Consider the following 17910-nt stretch of genomic DNA (forward strand, 5'->3'; position numbering starts at 1 on the left):
TGGAATCTAAAAATTGAAGCAAATGAATGACACCAATGAAAATGAGCAGAAGTAGACCCATAATACAGAGAAAAGACTGACAGTTGCCAGAGGTTAAGAGGCTGGGGTTGGTGAGGAAGATGGGTGATGGGGAGTGGGAGGTTCAGGCTTCCAATTACAGAATAAATAAGCCACGGGGATGGAAGATACAGCACAGGGAATACAGTCAGTGGAACAGTAACAGCACTGTTACTGTTGGGGACAGATGGGAGCTAACTCGTGGGGAACACAGCATCATGGATACACTCATCAAATCACCATGTTGTACACCTGAAACTAACATAACAGGGTGTCAATTATACCTCAATTTTAAAAACCTAGTCTCTTCTAAAAAATGGAGAAACTTTACATTAAGAGAAAGAAGTCCAGAGTTCTGCGTTCTGACTCCCCAGTGATTCCCCACATTAGAGTGGGCCCCTCCCAGCCCGCTGCTTCATACCTGACCTGCTTCACACCACACGCCTTTCCATCGTGACTCCTGCAGGACAGGATGCCTTCTTGGTACCGATAGAATTCATTCTTCCACACAGTTCTCTGCTCAGGAAACAATTCCAACTTCATCTGTTACCTCCTCCATCTGGGGACCCATCCAGCCTCACTTCCCACGACTCTGCATCATATCCTCCAGCCCCCATAGGCTGCCATGGCCCCTCACACTCCTTCCTGCTTTGGGCTGAAAGGGCCCCTCCCTCCCCTCTGCTCACCTGGAGTCCCCTCACCTTCCAAGGCTTAGCTCAAGTCCAATGGCCCTCAGAAGCTTCTGCCACACTCCGCAGCCTGCAGCGCAGTTTCCCTTCCCTAGGCTTGCCCTGCACAGGGACAGGAGCAATGATGGCCAAGTGCACTTGGGTATTCTCAGTCTTTATCCTGAACAGAAATCTGTCCTTGTCCACTCTGTTCTCTCCTTTCTCCCTGCCTTTGGGGGTCTCTGTCCTTGCTGAATCTACCCCCCTGGACTTCTGTGATCTAAAACAAAACCAGAATGGGGTGGGGGGAATAGGACAAGAGATGGGGGAGGTTAGGAGCAATAAAAGAAAAAACTAGGGTAAACCCAGAGTGGGCAGTGAGCAGGAAGGAAAAGGAGGGGGCTGTAGCAGCAGCTGGGTGTGAGAGAATGGAAAAGCAAGGAAGGATGGCGGGGGGAGTTCTGTAAGGTGTGCACTTCCATTCTGTCCCCACAACCAGTTAGAACCACCAGCCCTCTTGGTCTTTGGTTCTCTCGGTCTTTGCTTTGGCGATCCCCCATTCTACAGGTGAGTGGAAGCTCATAAGGACTGACACTTCACTTAACTCTCCTTTCTATCTCTCAGAGTCCAGAGACTGCACACATACACACAGACAGACAGACCTCGGTGTCCTCAAGTGTTCTCAGGTAAGTGACCTGAAGAAGATGTCAGGCATCAAGAACCTGGGCTCTTAGATTTCCTCTTGGCAGAAGCGTGACGAGATCAGATAGCAACGTGGTTTTGCATCCCAGCTAATACCCTGGAAGATTCTCTGGACTAGAAAGCAGTGGTTCTCACGCTTGAGCCAGCACCGCAGTCACCTGGGGTGGAGACGGGGAATAAGAGGGAAGACGCTTGTTAAAACAAAAAATCATCATCGGGTCCCGCCCCCAGAGCTTCTGATTCAGCTGGTCCGGGATGGGGTCCAGTAACTTGCTTGCCTAACACCTCCCAGGTGATGCTGATGCTGCCAGACTGGGGGCCACACTTTGAGGAATCTGGCCCCAGAGTCCAGGGCGGAAGTCCAACTCAAAAGTCACACCACTGAACCACTTTACCAAAAAAGTAACCGTTCGCTCCCCACGCCTTCACTATCTAACAGGTCAAGCCACCTTCCCCTTCAGGGTCTTTACTTGGCCCCGAGTACGCCCATGGCAGGGTGGAGGGTGCCCCCTTGTGGCTGACATGGAAAACTACACAAACGGTAATATTCGCTCTAAACCATTACAAGGTTTGCCGAACTTATTTTAACTGTATCTGCCTCACAGAGGATCCGGGGAAACCTGCGTGGTTCAATCCACTAGCTCGGGTGCACGTGTAGATGAGGGGCCAAAGAGTCATTCAGGTGTGCGATGTCAAGTGCTCGGCCCAAAGGTGCTCAGGGACAGCAGAAACCACTGATTCTCATGGTCTGGGATTTTGTAGGGTGCGAAGTCTGAAAAGAATAATCCAAACCGGGTTATTCCCCGAGTTCTCTGTTGGAGAATATGCTTCATAGAAATTAGAACGGAACAATTTCAAAGCCCTGTTAGCACTGTGCGGCTAAGAAGGAACTCTGAACGAATTTGAACGATGTTTTCTCCCGCACTTCCCGAAGGTTAGAAAGCGGACATTAGAGTGTGAGGCCCCGCGCAGCAGCTGATCCCAAGCGAGCGCGCAGGGTCTCTCTGCTTATAGCCGACCGTCCGATCCAGATGTCGGGTCTGCTGCCACCTGCTGCTCAGGCGCGGAACATGCAGGAGGAGGTAAGCAGGGGACACGGTCAGCTCAGCAGGCTTTTCAGACTTGAGAGTGTATTATTACAGCCACCTGGAGGGCTCGCTTGTTAAACCGTAGATTTCTCAGCTCCACCTTATTTGATTCAGTGAGGAAGGGGGCCCAAGAAGGTGAGTTTCTAATAACTTCCTGGGTGGTGAGACTGTTGCTGGGCGTGGTCCCCGAAGCACCTGGATGACATCTGTAGTTCTTCTTGTGCCACACATTTCTGAAGTTTGATTATTTATCAAAGCCTGTAAATGACCAAAAGCCTCTATTTAACTCAGGGCTGCTCACCTGGGACACTACTGATATTCTGTGATGGGGCGGCAGCCATGGGGGGTAGGGTGGGGGGGTGCGTGCTGTAAGCTGTAGGATGTTTAGCGTTAGCCTTGGCCTTTGTCCTCTAGATACCTGGAGCAGCTTCATCCCTCCAGGGTTTGATGAGCAAACTTGTCTCAGACATTACCAGATAGCCCTGGGAAGCAAAACTGCCCCCACCCCAAAACCACTGCTCTTAAAGGTGGGTAGATGTTCCTTTCCCATTTGGTGGACTGGGAAGGCATCCTCAAATACTACCTTAAATACATAAAGATCCTGACATATAGTAAACTCTCAGCATCTTGGAATTAAACAAGAACAACAACAAAAAACACAGCTTACATATGCTGAATACCTACTATACGCAAAGTACTCTGCTAATGCTTTTCAAATCACCCCCTTTAGAGGAAAAGTAGAGAGGCAAGTAAAAACTTTTTTAAAAAATTAAACAAATTACCCCTTTAATTCTCATAATACTTCTTTTACTGAAACTACTGAAATTACTGAAACTAAAGCTTTGACTTGTTAAACAACTTGCCCCCAGTCATGGTTATTGCCAGTGTAAGATGTGGGGGCACATGGAATATAGGGCTATCCAGACCACGACAATCCAATAAAATCATAAAGCAAGTCACAAGTACGAGCCACGTGTGTGATTTTACATTGTACATTTATAGAAGCCACATTTAAAAAGAAAAAGAAACAGTAAAATTAATTTTAGTATAGTTTGCTTAACTTAGCATCTGAACCATTATCGTTTTAATGTGTGATCAATATTTTTTAGATTGTTAATATATCTTATGTTCTTTCATTTTTTGGTACTTAGTCTTTGAGATCTGTGTGTATTTTTACACTCATCATACTTCTCAGTTTCCACCAGCTACATTTCAAGGGCTCAAGAGCCGCCTGTGCTGGAGGCCGCCCCTCCGGACAGCACAGGCCCAGACTCTTTTGCTCAGCTGTCCTCCAGCCTTCACTTGTGGACCAACATGTGCCGATTTTACTTCCTTGTCCTTCAATTTCTGCCTGTACTGCAGCCATTTTGTCAGACTCACAGGCCTATTCACGTGCTCTGCAATCTGTTCTTGGAGCATCTCTACTTATTTTAAAATGAGGACTACGGTTTTAATTTATTACAGTAAATGCCTCCTCTGGTGGCCAGACTGTTGACTACTATCTAATTTTAGTTCTGATGGCTCTTCCAGTGGCTGTTTCCCCACACAGTCTGTGATTGTACTTGGGGAACAGAGATCATTCATCTTATCTGATGCTAACCACATAGGCACATTTTCATCATACTCTTGTTCTTTCTGGTTTATCTCCCAACATCTAGGAATGTTCATTCTCATTTGAGAAGTCTGCCTTTCTCTGGGCCCTCTGCAATGTTTCTCCCTGTAGTTTCTCACACTGCCCTTTTAAAATGACTTTTTTTTTTTTTTTTTTAAGTAGGTTCCACACCCAATGTGGAGCCCAATGCAGGGGGCCTGAACTCATGATCCTGAGATCAAGACCTGAATTCAGATCAAGAGTCGGATGCTTGGGGCGCCTGGGTGGCTCAGTGGGTTAAAGCCTCTGCCTTTGGCTGGGGTCGCGATCCCAGGGTCCTGGGATCCGGCCTTGCTCCCCCCACCACCGCCACCGCCTGCCTCTCTGCCTACTTGTGATCTCTGTCTGTCAAATAAATAAATAAAATCTTAAAAAAAAAAAAAAAGAGTCGGACGCTTAACCAATGGAGCCACCCAGGTGCCCCTTAAATGTTCTTGATCATTCAGGAAACCAATGATTTTTCTAGAAAATTTTGTAGCAAACCCTTAGTCTTGCCACATTCATGCAATCACACTTTACAGGTATGAAAATCAAGGTGGACTTAGATCATAAGGTCAACTTATACCAATAAAAAGTAATAATGAGAGCTAGTGCTTTTGAAATGCTTCCTATGAGCCATGCACTGTGCTCAGCACCTGACACACACTGTCTTACTCACTTCTAATAGTCCCATGAGGTATATACTATTGTGATGGCCATCTTTGAGGTGAGGTGAGGAGGCACAGAGCATTGAAGTAACTTGTCAAAGGTCTCCCAGATAGCAACTGGCTGAGCTGGGGGTCTCTCCGGGTGGGTTTGATGATAAGAGTTGATTTCCTGACCTCTAGGTTCCACTGTCTGAAAGACGTTGTGCAAATGTTATTCTTGTTTGAGTTTGTGACGATACGGTTCCATTGATCATACCCCTTACCTGGGCTACCATACACCTTCATGGGGAAGAAATAAATATGTATTCTCAGTATTCTAGAGATTGCTTCTGAGGTTATAGGCCAGGACTTCTCTGAATGCAGTGTGCTTGCTGTCTTGAATAGGAGACTGAGACTCAAGTCTACCATGAGCTCAGACCTGCAGGCCCAGCAAGGTCACAACCAAACCCAGAAGAAGAGTATAGGGACCGAAGCCAGAGTGCAGGGGGTCCAGGACTGGAATGTGAAAGCAGATTTCACGTGAAGACAGGCTTCCAGGGGGACAAGGGGGTGGGGCAGGTGAAGGGAAACAGGGCTCAAAGGAGGGGCTCTGCTTTTACCTTGCACTTTTGTTTTGTTAAAGATTTCAGCATGTTGCAGTGCTGATGGGGAGAAGTTAAGAGTTGAAGACACAGGAGAGCTCAGGGAAGGGTAAATGGGAATCAACAAGGATCCCAAAGAGTCAGGACAGGAAGGTGTGTGGAGCCCATGTGGGGGAAATATGTTTGCCAGGTTTAATGCCAAAGTATGTTTGTTCCTCCTACATCATTCTGTCACCTCCCAATGTCACTGCCTGGTAAATGACCACCGTCAAAATGCCCATCGTCAACAGGCTTGGGAAGTTAAGTGTTTTGTATACACCTTCTCCCCATTGGGACAACTTTTTATTCTTTTCAGTGAGGAAAATGTAAATAAAATACATGATGCCAGAACGTGCATCTGGGGGCTGTTCCAAAGGCAGGTGACCTGATTTGGTAGAGGGGACACTGAAATCTGTTTCCATCTAAAATAGCTCTCACTGAGGGAGGAGTCAAGATGGCGGGCTGAGACTACTTCAGCTAGCAGGAGATCAGCTAGATAGCTTATCTAAAGATTGCAAACACCTGCAAATCCATCGGCAGATCGAAGAGAAGAAGAACAGCAATTCTGGAAACAGAAAAACAACCACTTTCTGAAAGACCACAGTGCTCTGAAGCTAGAACTCAACCACAAGAGGAAGTTTGGAAAGAACCCAAATACATGGAGACTAAACAGCATCCTTCTAAAGAATGAATGGGTCAACCGGGAAATTAAAGAAGAATTGAAAAAAATCATGGAAACAAATGATAATGAAAATACAACGGTTCAAAATCTGTGGGACACAATAAAGGCAGTCCTGAGAGAAAAATATATAGCGTTACAAGCCTTTCTCAAGAAACAAGAAAGGTCTCAGGTACACAACCTAACCCTACACCTAAAGAAGCTGGAGAAAGAACAAGAAAGAAACCCTAAGCCCAGCAGGAGAAGAGAAATCATAAAGATCAGAGCAGAAATCAATGAAATAGAAACCAAAAAAACAATAGAACAAATCAATGAAACTAGGAGCTGGTTCTTTGAAAGAATTAATAAAATTGATAAACCCCTGGCCCAACTTATCAAAAAGAAAAGAGAAAGGACCCAAATAAATAAAATCATGAATGGAAGAGGAGAGATCACAGCTAACACCAAAGAAATACAAACTATTATAAGAACATACTATGAGCAACTCTACACCAACAAATTTGACAATCTGGAAGAAATGGATGCATTCCTAGAAACATATAAACTACCAAAACTGAACCAGAAAGAAATAGAAAGCCTGAACAGACCCATAACCAGTAAGGAGATTGAAACAGTCATTAAAAATCTCCAAACAAACAAAAGCCCAGGGCCAGACGGCTTCCCGGGGGAATTCTACCAAACATTTAAAGAAGAACTAATTCCTATTCTCCTGAAACTGTTCCAAAAAATAGAAATGGAAGGAAAACTTCCAAACTCATTTTATGAGGCCAGCATCACCTTGATCCCCAAACCAGACAAGGATCCCATCAAAAAAGAAAGCTATAGACCAATATCCTTGATGAACACAGATGCGAAAATTCTCACCAAAATACTAGCCAATAGGATTCAACAGTACATTAAAAGGATTATTCACCACGACCAAGTGGGATTTATTCCAGGGCTGCAAGGTTGGTTCAACATCCGCAAATCAGTCAATGTGATACAACACATCAATAAAAGAAAGAACAAGAACCATATGATACTCTCAATAGATGCTGAAAAAGCATTTGACAAAGTATAGCATCCCTTCCTGATCAAAACTCTTCAAAGTGTAGGGATAGAGGGCACATACCTCAATATCATCAAAGCCATCTATGAAAAACCCACCGCAAATATCATTCTCAATGGAGGAAAAACTGAAAGCTTTTCTGCTAAGGTCAGGAACACGGCAGGGATGTCCATTATCACCACTGCTATTCAACATAGTACTAGATAGAGGTCCTAGCCTCAGCAATCAGACAACAAAAGGAAATTAAAGGCATCCAAATCAGCAAAGAAGAAGTCAAATTATCACTCTTCGCAGATGATATGATACTATATGTGGAAAACCCAAAAGACTCCACTCCAAAACTGTTAGAACTTGTACAGGAATTCAGTAAAGTGTCAGGATATAAAATCAATGCACAGAAATCAGTTGCATTTCTCTACACCAGCAGCAAGACAGAAGAAAGAGAAATTAAGGAATCAATCCCATTTACAATTGCACCCAAAACCATAAGATACCTAGGAATAAACCTAACCAAAGAGGCACAGAATCTATACTCAGAAAACTATAAAGTACTCATGAAAGAAATTGAGGAAGACACAAAGAAATGGAAAAATGTTCCATGCTCCTGGATTGGAAGAATAAATATTGTGAAAATGTCTATGCTACCTAAAGCAATCTACACATTTAATGCAATTCCTATCAAAGTACCATCCATCTTTTTCAAAGAAATGGAACAAATAATTCTAAAATTTATATGGAACCAGAAAAGACCTCGAATAGCCAAAGGGATATTGAAAAAGAAAGCCAAAGTTGGTGGTATCACAATTCCGGACTTCAAGCTCTATTACAAAGCTGTCATCATCAAGACAGCATGGTACTGGCACAAAAACAGACACATAGATCAATGGAACAGAATAGAGAGCCCAGAAATAGACCCTCAACTCTACGGTCAACTAATCTTCGACAAAGCAGGAAAAAATGTCCAATGGAAAAAAGACAGCCTCTTCAATAAATGGTGCTGGGAAAATTGGACAGCCACATGCAGAAAAATGAAATTGGACCATTTCCTTACACCACACATGATAATAGACTCAAAATGGATGAAGGACCTCAATGTGCGAAAGGAATCCATCAAAATCCTTGAGGAGAACACAGGCAGCAACCTCTTCGACCTCAGCCGCAGCAACATCTTCCTAGGAACATCACCAAAGGCAAGGGAAGCAAGGGCAAAAATGAACTATTGGGATTTCATCAAGATCAAAAGCTTTTGCACAGCAAAGGAAACAGTTAACAAAATCAAAAGACAACTGACAGAAAGGGAGAAGATATTTGCAAACGACATATCAGATAAAGGGCTAGTGTCCAAAATCTATAAAGAACTTAGCAAACTCAACACCCAAAGAACAAATAATCCAATCAAGAAATGGGCAGAGGACATGAACAGACATTTCTGCAAAGAAGACATCCAGATGGCCAAAAGACACATGATAAAGTGCTCCATATCACTCGGCATCAGGGAAATACAAATCAAAACCACAATGAGATATCACCTCACACCAGTCAGAATGGCTAAAATCAACAAGTCAGGAAATGACAGATGCTGGCGAGGATGCAGAGAAAGGGGAACCCTCCTACACTGTTGGTGGGAATGCAAGCTGGTGCAGCCACTCTGGAAAACAGCATGGAGGTTCCTCAAAATGTTGAAAATAGAACTGCCCTATGACCCAGCAATTGCACTACTGGGTATTTACCCTAAAGATACAAACGTAGTGATCCAAAGGGGCACGTGCACCCGAATGTTTATAGCAGCAATGTCCACAATAGCCAAACTATGGAAAGAACCTAGATGTCCATCAACAGATGAATGGATCAAAAAGATGTGGTATATATACACAATGGAATACTATGCAGCTATCAAAAGAAATGAAATCTTGCTATTTGCGACTACATGGATGGAACTAGAGCGTATCATGCTTAGCAAAATAAGTCAAGCAGAGAAAGACAACTATCATATGATCTCCCTGATATGAGGAAGTGGTGATGCAACATGGGGGCTTAAGTGGGTAGAAGAACAATCAACAAAACAAGATGGAATTGGGAGGGAGACAAACCATAAGTGACTCTTAATCTCACAAAACAAACTGAGGGTTGCTGGGGGGAGGGGGGTTGGGAGAAGGGGTGTGATTATGGACATTGGGGAGGGTATGTGCTTTGGTGAGTGCTGTGAAGTGTGTAAACCTGGTGATTCACAGACCTGTACCCCTGGGGATAAAAATATATGTTTATAAAAAATAAAAAATTAAAAAAAAAAAAAGCTCTCACTGGCTTTCTTGGGTTCTTAAAATATCCCACTATTTGAATTATCTCCCTAGAGTCCTGTTGAAATATAAATATGTCATATAAATATAACATATTTTTATATATATAAATATTAAAATGAAATATAAATATGATTTTGAAAAAAGCACCTAATATTCATTGTAGCATTATTCACAAAAGTCAGAAGGTGGAGGCAACCCAGTGTCCATCAATGACTCCATGCATAAACAAAATATGGTTTACACATACAATGGAATAATAGTATTCAGCCATGAAAAAGAAGGAAATGTTGACAGGTCACAACATGGATGAAAGTTGAGGACATTATGCTAAGTGAAATCACGCTGTCACAAAAGGACCAATACCATATGTTTCTACTCATATGAGGTAATACAACAGTCAAAATCATAGAGACAGAAAGCAGAATGATGTTTGCCAGGGGTCAGGGGGAGGGAGCGATGGGAAGCTGTTATCTAAGGGCATGGAGTTTGTTTTGCAAAACAGAGAGAGCTCTGCTTTTCTACCTGTTGCCTGCTCTCCTCCCTAGTGGAGCAGTGCTCAGGCTGGACCTCTGTCTCCAGGCTCCAGGTTCCTGTTAACCTAGAGCCATCCTTCTCTGTCTCCACTCTCCACCTGCCATTGCGTTTGTGGACTGGGACCTCATCAACCATGATGGTAAATCCTCAGACATCAAGATCAAGGAGACCAAGGGTGGGCTGCCCACCTGAGGTGGAGGGGAAGATAGTCAGCAGGACAGAGGGTAACACTGATGACTTACTCATTTATGGCAATGCCTCCACTAACGAAACTGAGAGGTAAAGAAGGTACCCAAAGCAGTCACTGGCCTTGATACGGTAATGACCATCACTTGCAAGAAACCAGCTTTACGTTAAAAGAGCCTATAAGAAGTACATCACAGACAACATGAACTCAACCAAAGGCAAACCTGAAGAACAGAGACCCAGGTTACAGAATAAATCCTTGCTAACTGCAAAAACCACCAGCTCTTTATTGATGGGAACACAAATCCAGATGGCCTTGTTGCTCTGCTGGACTACTGTGCTACTGTGAGGACAGTGAGAGCTCCCAGTATGACTTCCTTTAAGGATGGTTTAGAAATGGGAAAATGAGAATAAGTTTGGCTATTACTTTAGATCTATTGCCTGCTTTTGTAACTGCTGCTGCTTTTCATGCCCACACCACCAGCACTTAGACAAATGGGTGATAGACCTCTTGAGTTCTCTATTTAATCTGACCTCGGTTTATTTGGAGGAGAGGCATTGTTTTTAAGGAAAAAATAAAAAGGCATGTAGGTTGCTTGAAAATAAAATTATTTAAACCTTAAAAAAATATGAAAAGAGCTCTGGAGATAGAGTGGTGATGGTTCCATGAGAACATGAAGGTCCTTAATGCCAAGGAACTGTACACTTGGAAGTGGTTGAAAATAGTAAATTGTATGTCATTTGCACCTTACCACAATTTTTAGTTTTTAATTTTTTACCTTTTTTTTGTCCTCCCCCTCTTTTACTTTTTTTTTAGAGACAGCTTGAGAGTGCAAGGGGAGAGGGCCAGAAGAAGAGGGGGAGAGAGAAAATCCCAAGCAGGGTCCATGCTCATCATAGAACCCCATGCAGGACTCCATCTCACCACCCTGAGATCATGACCGGAGCCAAAATCAAGAGTCAGAAGCCCAGTAAACTGAGCCACCCAGGTGCCCCCCTTTTTCTCTTTATTTAAAATAGGCTACATGCCCAGAGTGGAGCCCAACACGGGGCCTGAACTCATGACCCAGAGATCAAGGCATGAGCTGAAATCAAGAGTAGGACACTTAACCGTCTGAGCTACCCAGGTGCCCCTATTTTTTTAGTTTTTTAAAAAAGATTTTATTTTTAATCTCTATACCCAATGTGGGGCTTGAACTCACAACCCCAAGATCAAAAGTCACATGCTCCACCAACTGAGCCAGCCAAACGCCCCATCACATTTTAAACATTTTTAAAAAATGTTTTTTTAAAAAAACATTAAAAACCCAGGTCATTTAACAGGGGCCACTTGATCACTTGTTCTCGTCCATTGTTAGTTTGGCTCAGTTTTGCTTTTCAGAAAAAGACTATCAGTCACGAGCAGGACGTCAAGGGGCTGGGACCTGGAAGAGCAGGTGACACAGATGACAGTTATGAGGAAGAGAGTTCACTGGGCTTTAGAATGTGCTTTGAGAAAGGCCCAATTTGGGGTTCCTGTCCTGAGCTGAGGGGACACCCCTGCAGGTCCTCCGTAGCAGGAGGAAAATGTGAAAACCCGACCCGTTGAGGAGCTGGTTTGTGAAGGAGAGGGTATCTGCCTCTGGGTGGTGGTGTTGTTTGCCCTTTTACTGAGGGCTTCCTGGCCAGAGACCTCCCTCTGAGAGAGTAATAAAGCTACAGTTATGATGATCAATTAGGCTCCTGTGAGTCAGTGACATTGGCTTGTCCAGAAAACCTTCTCCCAGATCCCCCATCTCACAAGCTGGTGTAAAGGGTGGGGGGCCCTGACACCAAGTCTCAAAGTCAAGAGTGGGTGTGAGGAAGGTAGAGCCACACCCGACTGGCCAGAGGGAGCCTCTCAGTCTAGTGCTTTCCTTAATTCAGCCAGCACCTCCTCCACCTTCAGCCTTGGGAAAGAGAGGCATTTTGGTCACAAAAAGTAGCATTTTAAACCTCTCTCATTAATGAGGGAGACAGAATTGTTATACTAGTTGGGGAACACTCAAGAAGGAATACATTTCATTTCCATGCATCTCCAGCTTGAGTCCCAGGCTTAACAGATGCTATTTTTATCAAATACTTTCTATTCTGTGACATGCTTTACCAACTTTCTATTATTAGGCAAATCAGGAAAAGTCCACATTTGATTTCTCTTCCTTCTGGCTTCTCCCTCCTCATTTGCAAGATGGGTGGTTGTCTGGGCGGGGGCACTGTCCTTTCAATAGAAGGTAAATGACAGGGAAATGGCAGCCATCTGAAAACCCAACTTGATGCCAAAGCATCCTGGAAACTGGCCCTCCTTCCTTTGCAAATGACATCGCGTCCTGGCTTCACCCCATCCCAGATGGCACAGCTGATGGGACAGGGAAAAAAAAAATACAGATTTTAGAGTATTTACAGCGTCATGTCTCCCTACCCCCACTTCCTGTGAAGGAGGGTTAGTCTTGGCAGCTCGGTTTTAGAGCCTCTCTTGTGTGGAATATAGGAAAATGCTGGAAGGGATTTTGAGTCACATGGTACTGTGCATGGGGATGGCTTGATGAGTCCACTGAAGAAAAGGCAGGGAATTACCTGCGAGGGAAAGCAGAATAGATCAGAAGGTAAGGGGAAGGATAAAAGAGCTAAGAGCCAGAGATGGCATGAACCTGGGGCGGGGTGGGGTGGGATTTAAGAGATAAGTTAAGGGGGATTGTAGTAGTTGGTGGGCTGTCATAAGAAGGAATTGAGAGAGAGATGGGAGATTTTCCAGAAACATTGTTGGTGTTATGAATAGAACCCATCCTCCTGTTGGCATTTTTTTTTTTTTAAAGATTTTATTTATTTATTTGACACAGATGCAGAGCACACGTAGGGGGAGCAGCAGGCAGAGGGAGAAGAGCAGACTCCTCTCTCAGCAGGGAACCTGGAGTGGGGTGGGGCTCAATCCCAGAACCTGGGGATCATGACCTGAGCAAAAGGCAGACACAGAACAGACTGAGCCACCCAGGCGCCCCTCCTATTGGCCTTTTTAAGAGATTTCAGTAAAGCTAAGGTTAATAGTGAAAGATGACCACCATTAACCTCCTTTCTCCCATCAACACGTACTATAGTTCAGGTATTTCGAAAGGGATTTAAACTGCAAATATGTCTTATTCGGTTTCCTGAGAGTTCAATTTTTTTTTTGTTTTAGCCACCATTGAAAATTGTGATTTCACATTTTAAAAAGCCTGCATTTCCTGCTTCTTAAAAAAAAAAAAAAAAAAAAAAAAAAAAAGGAAAAAATCTGGCAACATAAGACTCCCGTTTCCATACGGCAAAAGAGGCTCATGCTCCCTGGTTAACCCAAGCGCCCAGCACTCATGTAAGGTGTGCAGATGCACATAAACCTGACTCGCTTCCTGTGTTTCTATTCCCTACCATCTGGTAACAGCAGACTATACCACTGGAGCCTGCTCTCCTGCTGAGCACAATGTCAGAGGTTGGACAAAATAAAAATAAAATCAACCTGAAGGGCATCAAAGAGTTAAAAAGATAATGAAGATTTGCTAAACCAAGATCTGGGGAGAGATGGGAATTTAGAGGGGGCAAGCCCATCAACTGAGGCATCTTATCCCCTTGGGATATTTGCTGCTTCTGGAAGAGACAGCTGAGAAGGTGAGAGGCTAAGCAGCAATGGAAGCAGTTTTGCATCCTAAGGGGACAAAAGTTGGAATCTAGGGCCCACCATAGGAGAGGGGGCCCTGAAACCCCCCATTTTAGGTGAGGGCCCTGACGGACTGCACCTTAAAACTGAAGAATAGGAAACAGACCACATTTTGCAGGGTCTCAGCTCAGCCACCAATGAGCTTCATTCTTCAAACTGGATTAAGGTGATCCTAGATTCCTAGTATTTCCAAGTGCCGAGCAGAAGCAAATGTAAATACTGGAGGAATAGTACACATTAAGGTCTCCTGTTACTTCTAAAGTTTTTCACACATAGTTGCTGCACACATGGAAATAACCAGGCACATAAGGAACGAGACAATATAATGAGATTCAGGGAAAACAACTACAATAGAAACAATCTCAGAAAACTGTAGTTACTAGTGTTATCAGGCAGAGACTATGCAAAGGAGATAAAAGAGTAAAAATTCTGGCAGAGAACTAGAAACTTAAAAAAAAAGACAATGATGATTTGTACGTAATCATTCTACAGAAATGTAGAATTGAAAATTTAGTAAAAAATAAATGAAACAAGATGGGATTGGGAGGGAGACAAACCATAAGTGACTCTTAATCTCACAAAACAAACTGAGGGCTGCTGGGGGGAGGGGGGTTGGGGGAAAAGGGGTTGGGTTATGGACATTGGGGAGGATATGTGCTATGGTGAGTGCTATGGTAAGGTATTCACATACCTCTACCCCAGGGGATAAAAATATATTATATGTTTATAAAAAATTAAAAATTAAAAAGAAAAAAAATATAGTAACAAAAGTAAAGAGCTCAGTAGATGAGTTTAACAGCTGCCTAGCCATGGTTAAAGGGAGAATTAATGAACTGGGCAGTAGGGTAGAAGGAAACATCAGAATGAAAAATGAAGACAAAAGAATGAAAAATGCTGTCAGGGAATAAGAGATAGGGAAGATAAAATGAAGAGTGAAGTTCTAGAATAAGAGCTACAATAAGGCAGCAGCAATATTTGAAGAGAAAAATAGTTGAGAAATGGCCAAAATTTACCAAAAATATCAAGCCACAGATTCCAGAAGCCCTGGGAACCCCAACCATGATTAATAAAAAGAAAGCCACATGTAGGTACATCACATTAAATAGATGAAAATCAAAGACAAAGAGAAAATAAAGGTAAAAGAGCTAACATTACTTGAAAAAAAAAAGAAAGAAAGAGAGAAAGAAAGAAAGAAAGAAAAGACCACTAGCTTACTTCTTGGCAAAAACAACAGTAGCTAGAAATTAGTAGAATTTAAGTATCTTTAAAGTGTTTAGAGAAAACCTAGAATTCCATACCCCATGAAAGCAGCCTGTGATAATAAAAGTGAAATTAAGACATTTTCAGGATTCCATACTAGCAGTAGATACTAAGGCAGTGTTCTTTAAGCAGAAGGAAGATGGTTTTACATGACAGTTATAGATATAAGAAGAAATGAAGAACAATGCAAAGGCTAATTTGAAGAATCCAAATGAATTAGACTATATAAAATAACATAACAATGTCCACTGGGGATTTAAATTTTTAAAATATATGACAAGTATGTGTAAGTCAGAAGGAAGGGGTGAATGAAATTAAAATGGTCTGTGATCCTTGTATTACTGTAGAAGAAGATAAAAATTCCAATTAACATTAGACTTGATAAGTCAAAGATACATATTGTTATCTAGAATAACCTCTAAAAGAGTAGTAAAATAAGTGTATCACTTCCAAGGTAATAGAGGAAAAATATAGAATATTCGACCACACCAAACAAGCAAGAGAGGACAAAAAGAACATAGGACATGTGGGACAAATAAAAGCACTTAATAAGATGGTAGATTTAAATCTAAACAATCAGTAATTACATCAAATGTTAGTGAACAAAATACTTCAGTTAAAAGTGAAAGAGTATTGAACTGGATAAAAAAAATCTACATACTATAAGAAACACTATAATTTTTTAAATGTCGAAAGGGTGAAAAATATGTAAATATTAACCAAAACTATATTAAGATTAACAGTATATGTTAATATCAACTTATATTTTAAGGTAAAAATCAATACTACAGCTAAAAAAGACACATCAAAATAAAAAATTCAATTCACAAGGAAGACACAGTGATTATAAAATTTATACACATTTTATAGCTTTAAAAATATGAAGCCAAGGAGCCCCTGGGTGGCTCAGTTGTTAAGCATCTGACTCTTGATTTTGGTGCAGGTCATGACCTCAGGGTCATCAGATGGAGCCCTGCCTTGGGCTCTGTGCTCAGCAGGGAGTCTGCTTGAGATTCTCTCTCCCTCTCACTCTACCCCTCCCCCTGCTTATTCTCTCTCTCTCTAATACATAATTTTTTTTTTTTATAAACGTGAAGCTAAGATTGATAAAACCACAGGATGAAGTGAGCAGATAATAGGTAAGGATACAGATTATTTGAATATGATCAGTAAATTACTTAATGGATATATACAGAATGTCTCACCCAACAATTACAGAATTCGGGTTCCTCAATAATGTATAATTCTCAATCTTCCAAGAAAAAAATAGGATTGAAATTCTCCATCTCATTTTATTTTAGGTGTGGCCATAAGACTAATTTTGGCCAATGAAATACGAGCAGAGGTAGCTTCTAGATGCTAGAACTAATGCTATTACTAAGCATATGTCCTTTTCCCTTCCTGAAAGTGGTGGTCTGGAGTTCCTTGACCTCCTTGAGCGCTGGGTCCTTGGTTAAGGGTGATACAGAGCAGAGCTCCCCAGACAACCTGGAAAGAGACAGGTTGATGTTCATGAATGAGAAATAAATCTTTTTTATTTTAAGTCACTGGAATTTGGGATTAATTACAATGACAGTATAACCTAGTCTATGCTGTCCTAATACAGGTATAAAAAGAAGAGGACTGTTTTTCAGGCACAGAGATGAGCTTATCTTCAAGGAGTATGGTACGATGGATTCCCAGGAATCCACTATGCCTGAAGCTCCAGGGAGATGGGTTGGGGACAAGGCTGGTAAGGGAGAGCAGCTCCCAAGAAGAGCCCTAAGTAGACTGGCTGGAGGCAAGTTTGGAAGGGTTTTGGATTTAACAGTAAACAATGGATACTGTCCTGGAAGTTGAAGGATCTCCAGAAGCTGGTGACTGGCTGAATATTGCTAGTAATGAACATGATAAGCCAGAGGGAATCTAACTGATGTGAAAGGAGGAAATCAGGTGGAGGGCTATTCTCCGTGAACATGTTCCAGGGTTATTTTTCCACTTCTTAGAGGAAGTCGTTATTAGCATTTGGTGACAATTTCTCCAGTCCTTGCACACACATGCAAACACACACATAAACCAATTAAAAAAAAATCCACATCAATTATACTCTACCTGCTATTCCAATTTTTTTTTTCCAGTTAACAATATCCTCATGGTTATTCTGTGTCATCTTGTTTCTTTCCTTTTGATAGGATGCTACAGTATGGCTGTGTCAGAATTCTGTAACCATTCCCCCGCTGACAGATACTTAGGTTGTTCCACGGTTACAAAGAATGCCTCAGTGACCACCTTGCTAATAATGTCCATCCCTTGCTCTGTCCTCTTTCTACACACAGGAAGAACAATTTTGCCACTATTTGAATGATGACAATTTTAGGCTGGGTCACAGGAACACAACCAGGCTGGCCATTTGAGGTGAAAATTTTGGTTAAGGGGTACCTGACATGCCTCAAATACACCCAGAATAGGGTCGCAAGCATAGTAAGCCCTCAAGTATTTGTTGAATGAATGAACAAAGAAATCCACATCCACTGCAGACAAGTTTCTGGACCGGTTTGTCCCATCCCCACCTATTGCAGAGTTTCTCAACCTCAGCACTAGTGACTCAGAGGGCTGCCTACTTTGTTGTGGGGGCTGTCGTGTATATTGTAGAATATTTAGCAGCACCCCTGGTCTCTACCCTCTAGATGCCACTAGTACCACCCCGGCTGCAGCAACCAACTCTGTCTTGGAGAAATCGCCAAATGTCTGCTGGGAAAAAAATCCCTCCCAGTTGAGAACCACTGCT

General features: G+C 42.5%; 1 long non-coding RNA gene across 1 annotated transcript in view; it reads right to left on the bottom strand.

Annotated features, from left to right (window-relative positions):
• Positions 1-1459: 1459 nt before the first annotated feature.
• LOC116586412 overlaps positions 1460-17910 on the bottom strand; it is a 44430-nt gene continuing 27979 nt past the window's right edge. The window contains exons 6-8 of the long non-coding RNA XR_004284025.1: positions 4825-5003; positions 2711-2773; positions 1460-1585 (exon numbers count right to left, since the gene is read on the bottom strand). This is a non-coding gene — a long non-coding RNA (uncharacterized LOC116586412). The remainder of the gene's footprint in view (positions 1586-2710; positions 2774-4824; positions 5004-17910) is intronic.

The sequence above is a fragment of the Mustela erminea genome, chromosome 3 (assembly GCF_009829155.1).
Source record: "Mustela erminea isolate mMusErm1 chromosome 3, mMusErm1.Pri, whole genome shotgun sequence".
Lineage (NCBI taxonomy): Eukaryota > Metazoa > Chordata > Mammalia > Carnivora > Mustelidae > Mustela > Mustela erminea.